The sequence below is a fragment of the Lonchura striata genome, chromosome 5, assembly GCF_050655825.1.
Source record: "Lonchura striata isolate lonStrDom1 chromosome 5, ASM5065582v1, whole genome shotgun sequence".
Lineage (NCBI taxonomy): Eukaryota > Metazoa > Chordata > Aves > Passeriformes > Estrildidae > Lonchura > Lonchura striata.
Window position 1 is genome coordinate 71,213,833 of NC_140707.1, and position 13,887 is coordinate 71,227,719.

The window sequence follows — 13,887 nt, forward strand, 5'->3', positions numbered from 1 at the left end:
CATTGGCTTTGCCCACCTTCATCCATTGCCTTTGCCTCATGCCAAATGGTGTTTGAAAACTCTCTGTTAGTCCCAGACAGGAGCCATAAACACCCAAAATACTTCACAGGCTGACCTCAGCATCTGTCTGTGTGTCCACACCATGGGTGGTGCATCCCTTTCTCTTGTCCTGCAGTACTAACTGAACACCCACACCATCTCCTTTTTCCTAAACACAGGTACCATGAAGCCCTTGAAATTCTGGGGCTCCTGTTTAAGCAAAAATAAATGACCCATAAATCACCAACTCCCAGTACCATATTAAAAAATAGGGATAGCTGCACAGAACATACCCTTAAGCAGGGGCTGGATGGCAAAAGAAAGGGAATTGAGCCTTCAAGTGCCAAATAAATTAAAAAGCCAAATAAAACTGCCACTCTCTAATGAGCAGCAAGACTGGCTCCCAGCTGGTCATTGGGTGAAGCCAGATTGCCTCAGGAATGTCTGGTGGATCTTTTGTGCACAAAGGCACTCCTTTGACCCATCAAATGTCCAGACATGGTGGTGGCACAGGCCAGGCCTCCTCAGGGATGGCAGCATAGCTGCTTCTCATCTGGGAAGTTATTTGGGATCAACATCTGGCAGCACGGCGTAGTCCAAGACTAAGCTTCTCCTAAATTTAAGCAGAACTTGTTCCAGTAGCTCTACTCAGGAAGGGTATCTCTGGTGAAAACCACTTTCTTACCTCTCCAGGTGAAACTAATAAAAATTGAAAATATAATTTTTAAAGTTTAATTTCCATTTCCTGCCTTTGGCTTTTCCCATCAGAGCTGTGCTGTCCCCAGAGACTGTGAGACTGTGACAGCATCTTCCAAAACAGGAAGATAAAAATACACATACCCATATTTCTGAAAGATACCTTTTCCTTTAAGAAATATCCCTGGTCTTGAAGATTCTGCGATATCATTTCAACACAGCTCTTAATAAGATGTAAAATAAGACACAGGCTGGCAAACAGTGGGAACATAATTATGATGAACTTTCCTCTAAAAATATTTGTTTGTGTTTTTTGGCTTTTTTATATTCTTCTTCCTTAATGTTCAAAAATCAGCATCTTTCCTTCAATTTTTCATTGTTTCTTAGCAACTGAACAGTTTTGATCACACACAGCTTGGGTAAGGAGATAGGAGGTGATTTGGCAAAAACGACATTCCAAAAAGGTGACCTTTTTCTGCTCTGGGTTTGGGCACATCTCTTGGGAAAAATCACAGCCCCAGCTGTCCCATAATGCTTCAATATACTGGCAACAACCTCCCATTAGAAACCTCGTATTTATTATTTCCCCTGCTCTTTGGGGCTGCCCTCTGTGTGAGGTGGAGCAGAGAGAGGGTCTCCTAGAGCTCATAACCTCTGCAGGAGGGTGGGCACAGGTGTGTTCCTGCTCCACGCTCGTTCCTGTTCCCTGGGAGACACAGCAGGCGGAATTTGGCCCCGTGGAATTTCGCAGGAGTGGGATGTTATGGTACCAGGACTGCAGGCTCACAGCCCTGCCAAGACACAATAAAAAAGAGCTGTTTCATGGTGGAGGAATATGAGGAGCACATGTTTGGTCAAGCTGGTGGGCAACGTTGTTCCTTCACCTCCCAAGGCTGGCTGGGCTCTGGAATGCCCATAAAAACACCCCCCCACTTCCTCCCCTTGCTGCAGGGGCAACAGAAAACCTTGATTTCATCCCATGCAATTAAAACAAACGGTTGCCACATGTAAATATTTGTGTTGTTACCCATCTTGCTTCATCTGTGGGGCTCCAAAAAACAAACAGCAAAACACAGCCCTGGCCATTAGAGCAGGGCCTGGGATGTGCAGCAACCAAGCCAGCAAGGCCAGCAGGGCAAGGGGAGCCTAGGGTGGGACTTTTGCAGGATTTTGGATCAGCACAGAGATCATGGAGTGGTGCTGGTCCTGCCCTTGGGGGTGTCCTTGTGAGAATACCCTTTTACCACAGCCTTTCCAGTTTCACTGAGCATGATGTCCAAGGGACTGTCACACATCCATGGAAAATTCATGCTCCAGAGGTGGAAAACCTGTGTTTTCTCTGAAACATCCTCCCTGGTGATGTATCCAGAAGAGCCCTGGTCCCCAGCACGTGTCTGCCACCAGCAGTGGGTAATGACCCCCGTGGGTCCCTTCCAGTTCAGGGGACTGTGTGAATCTGTACAGAGCTCCTCTCAGCCAAGGACAAATCTCACCCCTCATCGGCACCAAATCATTTCAATGCAGTTTGCACCCACAGGATGGGATCCAAAAAAGGGAAAAACAGAGCTAAAACCAGCTCTGTGCAGGTTGCTTGTGCCTGTAACCTGTGACACCTATGCACGAGCTTGTGCATTATCCAGGTTTCGTTCAGCTCAGCACAAATATTACAAAATCAGGCCTTTGCCATGTTTGTCTCCAGGGTTCTGCCTTCTGGCATTTAGGAGCAAGGTGGATAATTATGCAGCATTTTTCTTTCCCTTGAGAAAAGACACGAAACCTGGATCGTTTCTGGCTTTCCTTGGTGTCTGTCCAAGCAGAAGTTCAAGCTCTCACAGCAATTTCTAAAATCCCCTTTCAGATAACACAGCAGCCTGTTTCAAGGTTATTCTCAAGGGTGTAATAGCAATATTTCTTCTTTACTGCAATACCATGCTCTTGTGCATGAAGTTTCAAGAAGCTTTAGGACAACTTTAAGACTGGAAAGTGTTTTGTTGAAAAAAAAAAAAGGGAAAAGAAAAAAAAATTCAAACCACCCTGTTAATTCCAGTCTGCTTTCTTTGTACTGTTTTGAATAAGTTAGAAAGCAAACTGGGAAAATTTAATTTACACCAGGGAAAAAAAAAAAAAAAAGAATACTGCATTCAAGAGAAAAAGAAAATGTACACTGATACTGTTCCACTTCAACAATTATTTGTAGCATATCCTATATATATATATATGGGGTATATATACACATATTTATATATATAAATGTTTTTCCCCTTGGGGTTTTCCTTTTAAAGATTTTTGCCTTTTCACATGTGAACTGTAAACAGACTGACAGATGGAATTCTTTTGTATAAACTGTTTCAGATACACTATTCTTCCATGCCTATGTCAGTTGTTTACAGTATCAAAAAGCCACAGATACGCCTAAAAGTAAGGAAAGTTGGAAATTCTGCCAAACATTTGGATACCATCCATCCTCAGAGGCTGTACCCTCCGTGCACCGGGTGGTGCTGAGGAACTTCTCACTTAGAGGCTGCTCCTCATGATGTGTGTCAGCAGGAGGTTGGGGATTTTCAAAGCAAGGGCAGGGGAGGGAAGAGAGGGGCACTTCTGTGGGTCCCCACATTCGCTGCTGCCAACGTCTGCACTTGTTAATGAGCATCTAATGGGCTGGTGGCTGCTGGGCTGGTGCTGGGAACATCTGGAGCTCTCCATGTGGGTGGTGCGTGGTCCCCATGGCACTTTCTTCTTATTTTTCTTCTTCTTCTTCTTTTTTTTTTTTTTTTTTTTTTTTATTTCCAGTGTGTTTTCCCTCCTTGTTTTTGTGCCCTGAGTGCCAGGTGAAGAGTCTGACCAGTGTAACCAGGGTGGTACTCCATGTCTCTGTGTGTTTTTATCAGCCTAGTTTGGACATTTAAAGTGTGAAAAAAAACCAGAGGCTTTGGACATTCATCCCAAGGAGTCTTCTTCCTGATTTAAACTTCCTCAGCCAGCAAAATTCCCAATGCTGTCTCAGGAACAGCTGTTCTGGGTGCTCCCCTGCCCCATGGAAAAGCCACGTAGACAAAACTTTTGTTTTCTGTGAACTCCATCTCTGGAACTTACCCTTCACCTGTGTGGTCTTCAGTCATTGAAAACTTCTCCAAATCTTTTGTGCTGCTTTTTTTTTCTCCCCAGACTATGCCACATGGAAGAAGGGAAATTACCACATGTCCCCAACACCACCAGAGCCTGGGCTGTCATGCACCAGAGTGAAACACTCTGAAAAGTCCAATAATGGAAAACCACTGTGCCTTCAGATCGGAGGGACTGGGAGACCCTGAAAAGTCCTATCAGTTTTCAAATCCTCTCCCAAAACTATAAAAAAAGAGTCCCCTTGACACAGAGGAAGGTTCTGTGAGAGTTTGAGTATAGGGTAATTAGAGAAAAGGGCCTCTGGATGCCCATATGTACAACTTGTCCCCATAAAGCTCCCCAGGGATTGTCTCAGGGGCTGACCCCCTTCCTTCCCAGAAGATGTGGTTTGGCAAAGATCTGGGGTTTGTTCACCAGGACGTTTATTCGTTTATTCATCCAAATTTGGAGCTCAAAAAGGTGCCATCACTAAACACTTTGAGAAAGATCTTCACAAAAAAACTAACAACAACCAAACCAAAGAAAACAACTTCCAACTGGCCAGCACAGCCCACTCCCATGTTTGCCATCAGAAGTTGTTCTACATCAAGTCAATCCCATAATCTCCACTGGATCGAGATCACTCAGGAATTTGTCTACACGAACACCAGGGATGCTCTGGCTGGGAAGTTTGGATACAGCTCTGTCCTTTTCCAGGCTGGAATGCCAAAGCTTGTGGGCACCAGCACAAACTGTCAGCTCAGCAGCTGCCCAGGCATGGCTGGATGTGGAGCTTGGTCTGCCTGGACAGCCAGGAAACCTGCCCTCGTTTACTGAAAATGCTTCACAGGCCCATAACTTTCTGAAAGCTACTTCACCTTATCCATACAGAGCCACGTTTCCACATTCCCAATGGAATAACACATTGCAATGGTGGAGATACGGCAGCAGGCAATAAGGATGGGATCACGAAATGCATGGAAAATTCAAGAACAGACATAAGGAGTTGCTGTTTAGGCCTCCATCCCGTTGTGATGCACTAAAGGGAATTCCTACACCATCCTACAAGGAACCAGGTGTTTCCAGGCTCCCTCTGCACCACAAATGAAGAGGCTCACCCTTTGCAAAGCCTGGATCTACCCTCCTTTTCCATTTCTCAGCTGGGAGCCCACCTGACCTGTCTCACAGATTGTCACCTGTGGACTGTAAACAGGATGGTTGGATGCATCCCAAAGCATTCCTAGATCACTGCTGTGCCACCTTGGTAAGAGCAACTGGGCAAGGCTGACTCCAAAGAGGGGAACTCGGAGGATGGGAAGGGAGAAAAGGAAGCTCAGTAAGCAGGTGGGAAAAATATATTAATGAATCTGTGTTTTGCTGGAATATGGAGGAGAGACATGACTGTGCCAAGAGCAAGCTGGATTCTGAAGCTGAGCAAGGACCTCATAAAGTTGTCTCTTAAAGCCTTGAACACACACTGCCATAGGTTGCCCAGAGAAGCTATGGTTGCCTTATCCCTGGAAGTGTCCAAGGACAAGTTGGATGGGGCTTGGAGCACCTGGGATAGTGGAAGGTGTCCCTGCCCATGTCAGGGGGTTGGAATGAGATGGGATTTAAGGTCCCTTCCAACAGAAATCATTCATTATGCACACCCTGAGTGACTGAAGTGTTCCTTTGCAGTGCTGTGCAGAGTTTTTAACCTTTGGCACTGCCATTTGCAGGTGGCCACACCAGCAGGTCCTGTCCCTCCTCCTCTGCTCGCTGCTGGTGCTGCTGTGAAGCAGAGAGCTCAGAGAACATGCACACCTCAGCATCCTCCCAGAATACAGCTGGGGTGAGAGGGGAAGGATGAGTCCATTGCAGGAACTCCAGTTGTACCAACAACCCCTTTGGTAGCTGCAGCTCTGAGATGGAGAACACCAACATGACGGTGCATGACACTTCTCCAGCTCTCCCAGCAGCACTCATCTCCTTCTCCAGGCCAGCACAGGCTCCTCTGGCTCCAGGGGAGTCGTGCTGCTCTTCTGGGAGCCTGGAGCTGCTGTTCCTGAGGTCTGTGTAGCCATGGTGAGCTCTGTGCTCATGTAAACATTGCACAACCACGAGCCCCCGCTGTCTGAGGGCAGCAGAAGCACCACTGGGCTCCTCCTCTTTGGATTGCTCTTCCTGGGGGAGGGCAGCACTTTGTGGAGTCATGGCAGAAACCCCCAGAGCTGCCAGTGAGCCCACGGCATGCTCTGAATTATGCTCACATTGCTGAGAGGATGGGTCACATTTTTGGGAATCCGCCCTGACCTCCTCTGGTGATGCTCTGGCTTCCTGAGGATGGAGACATGGAACAAATTCTTGCCCAGACTTGAGGAACTTTATGACACTGGGTGATGAAAAAGCTCTTGAATCCTTGCAAACGGGGCCTTACCTGGTGGACACCCCTCCAGGAGATGGGGTGGGGACAAGAACATGATGTGAGCAGCACATCCTGAGGGAAATGGGGCACAAAGCTGGAGGAGAAAGCACTCTGGATCTCCCCCATCACTCCTGCAGCTCTGCCTCATGGGGACAGCAGGAGCCTCTCCAGAACAAATCTTTGCTGTGCTCCTTGCCTTGGGGGCAACAGGGTTGGCAGGTAAGACCACAGCCTGCTCTGTGATGGAGAGAAACCTGTGGACATGTTTTCTGCACAACCCATCTCCTCTGCTTGGAGAAAGGTGCAATCCTGCCCTGTAGCTGAATTTGACACAGACTGGCTGATGGTCCCTGAACTGTTCTGCTGTCGCTGTCGAGGCAGGACGGGAATGAATAGACTCTGACTCAGAAGACTGTGAGAGTAAAACTCCGATTTATTCAAAATACACTGCTCTTTCATATAGAACTTCTTGGGGACCAACTCCATTGGTCCTGAAGTGAAAACAACCCACACTATTGGTGTACAGTGCTTGACGCACAGTGATAGAACTTAACTATGAACAATGTGAAAAACAAGAGACATAAAGAATTATTTACATTCTCCTCCAGCTCTTTCCCAGGCTTCTGACTGGCTAGAAACTCTCCATTTCTCTCTTTGACTGAATCTGAGACCCACATTTTGCCACCTGCAGGTACCGAGTTATTCATTTGCACCCCGGAGTTTTCTTTGGAATTTCAGGTTTAGAAATGCAGGAAGAAAAGATTGCACGTGGGCAGCTTTAGCCCTTCCCAAAGACCTTCTGGCTGAGCTGGTGGGAAACCTCAGCTTCTCAAATGAGATAAAGCAAGGTGAAAACCACTTGATTTGTCCATCTCCATCCCCAGCAGCTCCTGGGAGGAGAGGGGGAGCTGCGGGAAGGGCTGGCTGGGTCAAGAGAGGCAGAGCATGGTGCTGATGGACCTTCCCACAGGCTGGGGTTGGGCCACACTGGGCATTCCAGACCTGGCACAGCTCTGGAGGTGGTGGAGCAGCGTGAGACTCCCTGTGAGGCTCTGCCAGTGCAGGGATAGGAGTGCTCAGTGTGAAACAGGAGCACGATGCACAGACCTTCCACACCTATTGGAAACAGATTTCTCCTTGACACACAAGCGCAGAAGATTCCTCTGGAAGGAGAGCCCTGACCAAGGCTGGGTGGCAGAGAAGGGTTTCCAGCTCCTCGCAGAGAGGAAGGAAATCCGCCCGTGGGACAGGCGATATTGTCTTTTGTTTGACTCTGCAACGCTGATTAATGAATGCTTTTTTGATTTCACAAGAATTTATGGGGTTTGTAAACTTTCTTCAAAGTTTTTTTCTGGGAAAAAAATGGAAGCCATGCTCAGGGTTCTCATTCTGCAAACAAACCACTCAACATTTTCATTCAAATCAAAATTTTCCATGGATAGTAATGGGAATTTCTCAACCAACGTCATAAACATGGAAGGCCCTGCATTATGACCTAGATAAAATCTGTGTTTCAGCAGAAAGAACTCAGGTCAGAGCCCTCTTCTGATGGACCTTGTGTAGCAAGACACAACCTTGCTCTTAGGACTTCAGACAAGACAGGACAAAGGGCAAGAGAAAAAAGAAAAACACTAAAAATATGCTTTAACAGATGGGGCACTGAGGTGGCAAAAGATGAAGTGATTTGTTTGACGTCAGGATCATGGGAACATTGAGCCAAAAAGAGGAACTAAATCCATTCCTCTTTGAAGGCTCAGCACATAGCTTTAACCACTGATTAAAGTGGTAAAAAACTTTCCCTCTGGTGTTACTGACTGTTGGCCGAATCTTTGCTCTTCACTTGGGGATGGCACTTGGTGCAGGATTATTTGCTGAGGATCAGGCCCCTTATTGGAGTGGGCTTTGGCTGGTTCATCCACTTCATCCTCTGGCACATGGGCATAATGTATGATGGATTCTTTTCCTATCAATCCCTCCTGGAGAGAGCCAGAGTCCTGATTAAATTTTTCTCTATGTCACTGTAGGCAATACTGGCAGAGATCTTAGGCTTAGCCACTGATACAGTAATAATAATAATAATAATAATAATAATAATAATAATAATAATGATGATGATGATGATGATGATAAAAACAACAGTGCCAAAATCAGACCTGGATCTTAGGGGCTTTCCTTGGATGCCTAGAACCTACACCCAGGATTGGATGGATCCTGCAATGGATCAGAGCATCCGTGGCAGTGCCACCTCTGCAGAGACAGAAAGAGAACAAGGAGTTTATCCATCGTCTGGTAGCTGGGGAAGACATTTGGGCTTGGTTTCCTCCCACCTGGCATGCTGCTGGAACACTGGCAGCACTCCTTTGACCATAATGGAAAGCATGTCCAGCTCATGGCCAAAATGTGGAGATTTCCCCTCACTTTGCTTCCTGTGGCAGCACAAACCACAGGATGGCCAAGGGAGCTGACCCTGCTCTTTGTCCTCCTGCGTTTCTCGCAGCTGCTGGACAAGGTCAGAGGTCAAATGCACGGCCTGGTGGTGGGGACAAGCCCCTTGCTGTGACCCCAGGAAGAGGGGACACTTCTGGGAGGGACGGGCTTGGGAGGCAGGGTGGCAGTGGGGCACTCTGCCGAGCCCTGCTGGGCCTGGCGTGCAGAGCGGGCTGGGATTAGGGCTGGAACTCGCAGCATTTGGGCCATTGTGCAATGCTGGGCAGCTGGAGGGTTTCACTTTTCAGAGGGGAAAAGAAAATATGAAAAACTAGAACCAGAAAACTCTTTTCTTCCCTCCTTTTTTTTTTTTTTTTTTTTTTTTTTTTTTTTTTTTTGGACCTATCCAGAGCTTTCCACATTGCTGGTGATTTAAACCATGCCTGGAATATGAATGCAACTTTAATATTTCTACCTTCCTGAGTTACATTGATGAGTCAAGGAGCTGGCTGAGGCTGAATGCAGCAATGTATATGCAGAGGCTATGGATGAAACCTCCTCTTGCATGGACACCTTGTCATCCAGGGCTGGGTCCAGGAGGTTAATAATGTTCTGTCCTTCATAGGAAAGAGGATATGAATTTAATTTAAAATCTAGACATGCCTTCAGCTCTGGAACAGAGAACACAAAGCTAATTTCACCAACAGGCAGAGTGAGATGGAAGCAGGGCACATCTGCATCCTGGCTGAGTCTGGCCTGGGAGCTGATTTTTGGAACACTTGAGCCCGTAGGTGTAAGGAAGCAGGGCAGTTTTGGGGGAAGGAACGAGGGCTGAGAAGAGGAGCAGGTGAAGCACTTGAGTGCCAGCATCCCTCACTGTCTGGACATGGAGGCAGCAGCAGGGAGAGCTGCAGGTGATTCTTCACAGGGACAAGGGGACAGAGGTGGCCTCAGTGGCAAGCAAAGCAGGGAGCAGAGGAGCCCCAAAGCCAAATGCCTGCCTGATGCTGGGAGCAGGAACTGGGCTTTGCTCTTTGCAGCCCAGCCAGAAACCCTTAAAACGGCCTCCTCTCCCTTTTCATCCCTCATCCCCATCCTCAGCCTTCTCACAGCCTCCCCTGCTCCATCCCCCATGCCAAATAAATCTCCTTAGAGTTTAAATAAATGCTGTAGTGTCCTAAAAGTCCTGCAGCCTTGGAGAGGGGGAAAAAAAAAAAAGAAAAGGTATTAAACCTGAAAGAGAAATAGTAGATGTGCACCTTCTTCCCTTTGGTCTCTCTGAAGGCTATTAAGTGATGCAGGGTGACTGTGGACAGGTACATGCAAATAATAGGATCAAGGCAGCAGTACAAAGGTTTGTCTCCCAATCTTAATGCAGGTGTGGGAGACACAAACCAGGTGGCTAAAAGGCTCCTTTGTTTGAAGCTGTCAGGAGGAGAAGCTGATAATCTCATGCCTCATCCCTAAACTCTCTTTCAGCCGTGTCAAGGCATCTCCTCACATCAGGAAGTCTGCAATGACATGGCTATGTGCTAAGCTCAGTTAATGTGGTCCGAGGTTTAAACACTTCAGGTTAAAAGTGGATAATTGGTGGTAGTGGATTTTAAAAGCTCACACAGGTGCCTTTGAAAAGAGGTCAGGAGTCAAGTGCATCTCTCCTATGAGAAATGGTGAGCCTTTCCTAAGGAGATCAAAATTCTTCCACGGAGAGCCCCAGGGCCTTGTAGGAACTGTTATTAATTTAGTCCTGTATGTTCCAAATAATGGAAAAACGATACCACATGTGTACAAGGCCGGGGAAGCGGGGCACGTTCTCTCTGGATAGATAAACTTTCACCTGGCACTGCTGCATGGTTAATTAAGTAATCCCCTCTCAGCCCAAGCAGGAGCAGCACGGGAGCTGCCATCCCTGGGGGCTCCTGCCAAGTGAAGGTGGGGACAGCACCGCTCCAGCTCGGATGGTACCTTTGGGGGTGAGGACAGAACCCAGAAAGCACCTCCCCGGGGGGTTGTGATGTCTCCCAGCCTAAAATTCCAGGTTTTACAAGGAATTTGGGCACCCCGGCCGCAGCTCTCCTGGCAAAGCCGCCCCCGCAGGTACCCAAGCAAAGCGCACCTTGAAAAGACAACTGCGCTCCCCTGGCGCGGTGCTGTTTTTCTCAAATTGTGCTTAATGAAGGAAAAAGCTGGAGGAAATTAACATCCAATTATTTTCTTAGGGTGGATTTCTTCGTGCCGGCCGCGGGACACGGACCTGCCCAAACACGCAGCACATGAAAGCGGCTCCTGCCCGCGGCAGGATCGGGTTGCAAAGGCACCGAGCTCTCCCCGGAGGAGCCCTGCACCTGCCCGGGCTTTAACAGGGATGGGAGCGGGGAAAACACAGCGGATCAGGGCCAGGAGGAGCTGCTTGTCCCTCCTCTCCACCGTGTGTTCGGGTTTGAGGTGTGAGCATCCAAGACGACAAGCGCCAATAAAGAAAACAGCATCGTTATCACCCGAATTTGCGTTAAAAGCGGGGTTTGGTTTCTGTTTGGGAGTGGTGGCTGTTGCCAGCTCCTAATTCCGCTGCCTCAGATGCCTCCAGTTTCACAGTGCCAGCAGATCCTTTGAGTTCGGGACCCTATTTTTTGCCATTTTGGGAGAGCGCAGCCCAAATACACCCAGAGGTGCCACGTGAGAACACGCTTATTCCAATTGCGAGAGAACACAAAGGAATTTGCTCCTTGAAAATATTCAGATGAATTTGATGATATATTCTGAATGGTTTGATAGAGCATTTTTAGTGATAAGGCACCTCCCAGTCCTGCTGGCTGGATTCTTTGTGAGCAGGTGCTCATTTTGTCAATTGCTCAAGTAAAATAGCTGTATCTGTCCTCCTTACATTTCTTTTTTCTCTGTTTGTGACTGGGGACAATTTGGGAAAGATTTCCACTGGTGAAAACATGTTATGTATTTATTGTTGTTGTTATTATTATTATTTGCTATAAATTTATTTGTGTGAAAGTAGCAAGTCAGAGGGTCTGAACTGGCACAAAGCAAAAATATGGTCCCTGCTCCAAGAGCTTTAAATTATCCCAACTCCACAAACATTGAATGGTGGCTCAAAGTTCATCCATTTCATTTCAATTTCATATGGCATAGACACAGAATATTGTAGGGAAAACAAATGAAGCCTTGACCTTTGTTGCACAGTCCATGGGAATTATGCAAACATTTTTTTTGGATTTTTCTTTTTTACCAGAGAAGCAATGAAACTAATGCTTTAATAGAATGGTTTGGCTTGGAAGAGATATTAAAGATAATCTTATTTCAACTCCCTGCCATGGGCAGGGACACCTTCCATTATCCCACATTGCTCCAAGCTCCATCCAATCTGGGCTGGAATCTTCCAGAGATGAGGCAGCCACAGCTTCTCTGGGCACCCTGTGCCAGGGCCTCAGCACCCTCACAAGACAAGAATTCCATCCCACTATCCCATCTAACCCTGCCCTCTGGCAGTGGGAAGCCATTCCCCTCTTGTCCTGTCACTCCAGGCCCTTGTCTAAAGTCCCTCTTCCAGCTCTCTTCTAAAAAGTTTCACTTTTGACAAAATGATCTTTCCTGAAAGGAACAAATATCTCATTCAAAGACATCTCCCAAGCTCTGGCTGTAAGGAAGTTAAGAAGAGCACTTTCTCTTTTTTTATTAATATTGTTTGTTGGTGAAATGGCTTAATGGCTGCAGGGTCAGTTGACAGATAGGAGGTAACATTGTTCTTCCCCTCCAGCGAATGTAGTGTTTGGCATGACTTCAAAATAACCCTATTGTTTGTCATCTTCTCAAAATACACTATAAAACCCCCGTTAAAAGGGAAGATAACGTTTTCTAAGCATAAGTCAAGTGCCGCGTTGCCTTTTTTTAAAGCTGCTTGATGAGAATTAATGGTGTTGGATCTCCTGTTTTAAACACATTTGGCCAGGTTTTCTGGAGGCACCTAATTTATCTTGAGGCTCTTTCATCTATTATCTAACTGTGAGCTTGTTCGTAGCTCATCAGCCATCCTGGTTTTGACAGGGGGCCTTGTGATGAGCAGCCAACAGCGCAGAGTGTCGGGGCTGGGCGTATCTCTGGCAGGAAGGTGATGGGAAAAGCCTAACCTTCTGCCACTCCTCCCAGCACTCACCAAACCCAAAATTAGAGTCTTGGATCGCCACACAAATCCCCTCAGAGTGGTTCCTGCATCCCAGTGTCGAAGCCAGATGGGGTCCATTTAATGGGGAAATGGTACTGTCAACCCCTTGGGAAAGCTTGAGGTGGTGTTTGGAGAAATTCTCCTCGTAGAGGGGGCAGTTTGTGACAAAGAATTGCTTTGGCCAAGGCATAGTGTCCATGGAGCCATCAAGGAAAGAGGAGAAAGCAGCAGAAATTTGGAAAAAAAAAAAAAACAACTTATCTAATAATGGTGGGAAATAAAGAACTTATGTAAAAGCACAATTTTCCACAGTTCCCAAGCAGGAATTATCTGCTACATGATTCAGGACCATTGCAGATGTGTAGATTTTGGGCGTGAACTCCCAAACCCGTTCTGGAACCAGCCAGAGGAGATTTACAACAAGGAAGATGTCGCCTTTCCTCTTTTTGTGCTTTCAGCATCGATGTGCGCGAGCGCTCGGAGCGGCAGCTACGGAGCTGCTGGAGTTTGTCACCATAACACTGCCTGTTTGTGCTTTGTGGGGATGAAAGAACAGCTTTCTTCAATTAGGCTTTGTGCTTCAGCTGGCAGGCGGGTGCCGATTGTCTCAAACTCCACCTCTCGGCCCGGCCTGGCCCGCGGAGCCGGCGCAGAGCGCGCCCAGCCCCGCTGCGGATCCGATCCGCTCGCCGTGGCCAAACTGGGAGAAATCCCACTGGGAACAGCAGCCACGTGTGTTGCGGATGATAGATAAATATGATTGTTCATAAATGATACAGCCAGGATGAGAACAGTTCTCCCAGCTAGCCGGATGACACCCCTGCCTTCAGATGGGTCCTGGGGTCGAGTGGACTGTTCCATCCCATCCCCCAAAATGTACGGGTCACCCCACACCTGTATCCCTCCCTTGAAACATCAAGTGCCTGTAACCTCATTGGCCATGCCTTATTCCAACCACCTTGAAGCCCCGGATAAGGAGGCTTCGAGGGGCCACGCGGTCTCTTGGAACTTCATCCCCTCTTGGAACCTCCTCCCCTCTCTT

The 13,887-nt window shown here is 47.4% G+C and overlaps 1 long non-coding RNA gene across 1 annotated transcript; it reads left to right on the top strand.

The window, feature by feature from the left end:
* Positions 1-926: 926 nt before the first annotated feature.
* LOC146767437 (uncharacterized) lies at positions 927-11,115 on the top strand. Its single transcript, XR_014955855.1, has 3 exons — positions 927-10,341; positions 10,549-10,768; positions 10,891-11,115. It is a non-coding gene; the product is annotated as an uncharacterized LOC146767437 (long non-coding RNA).
* The last annotated feature ends 2,772 nt before the right edge of the window (positions 11,116-13,887 follow it).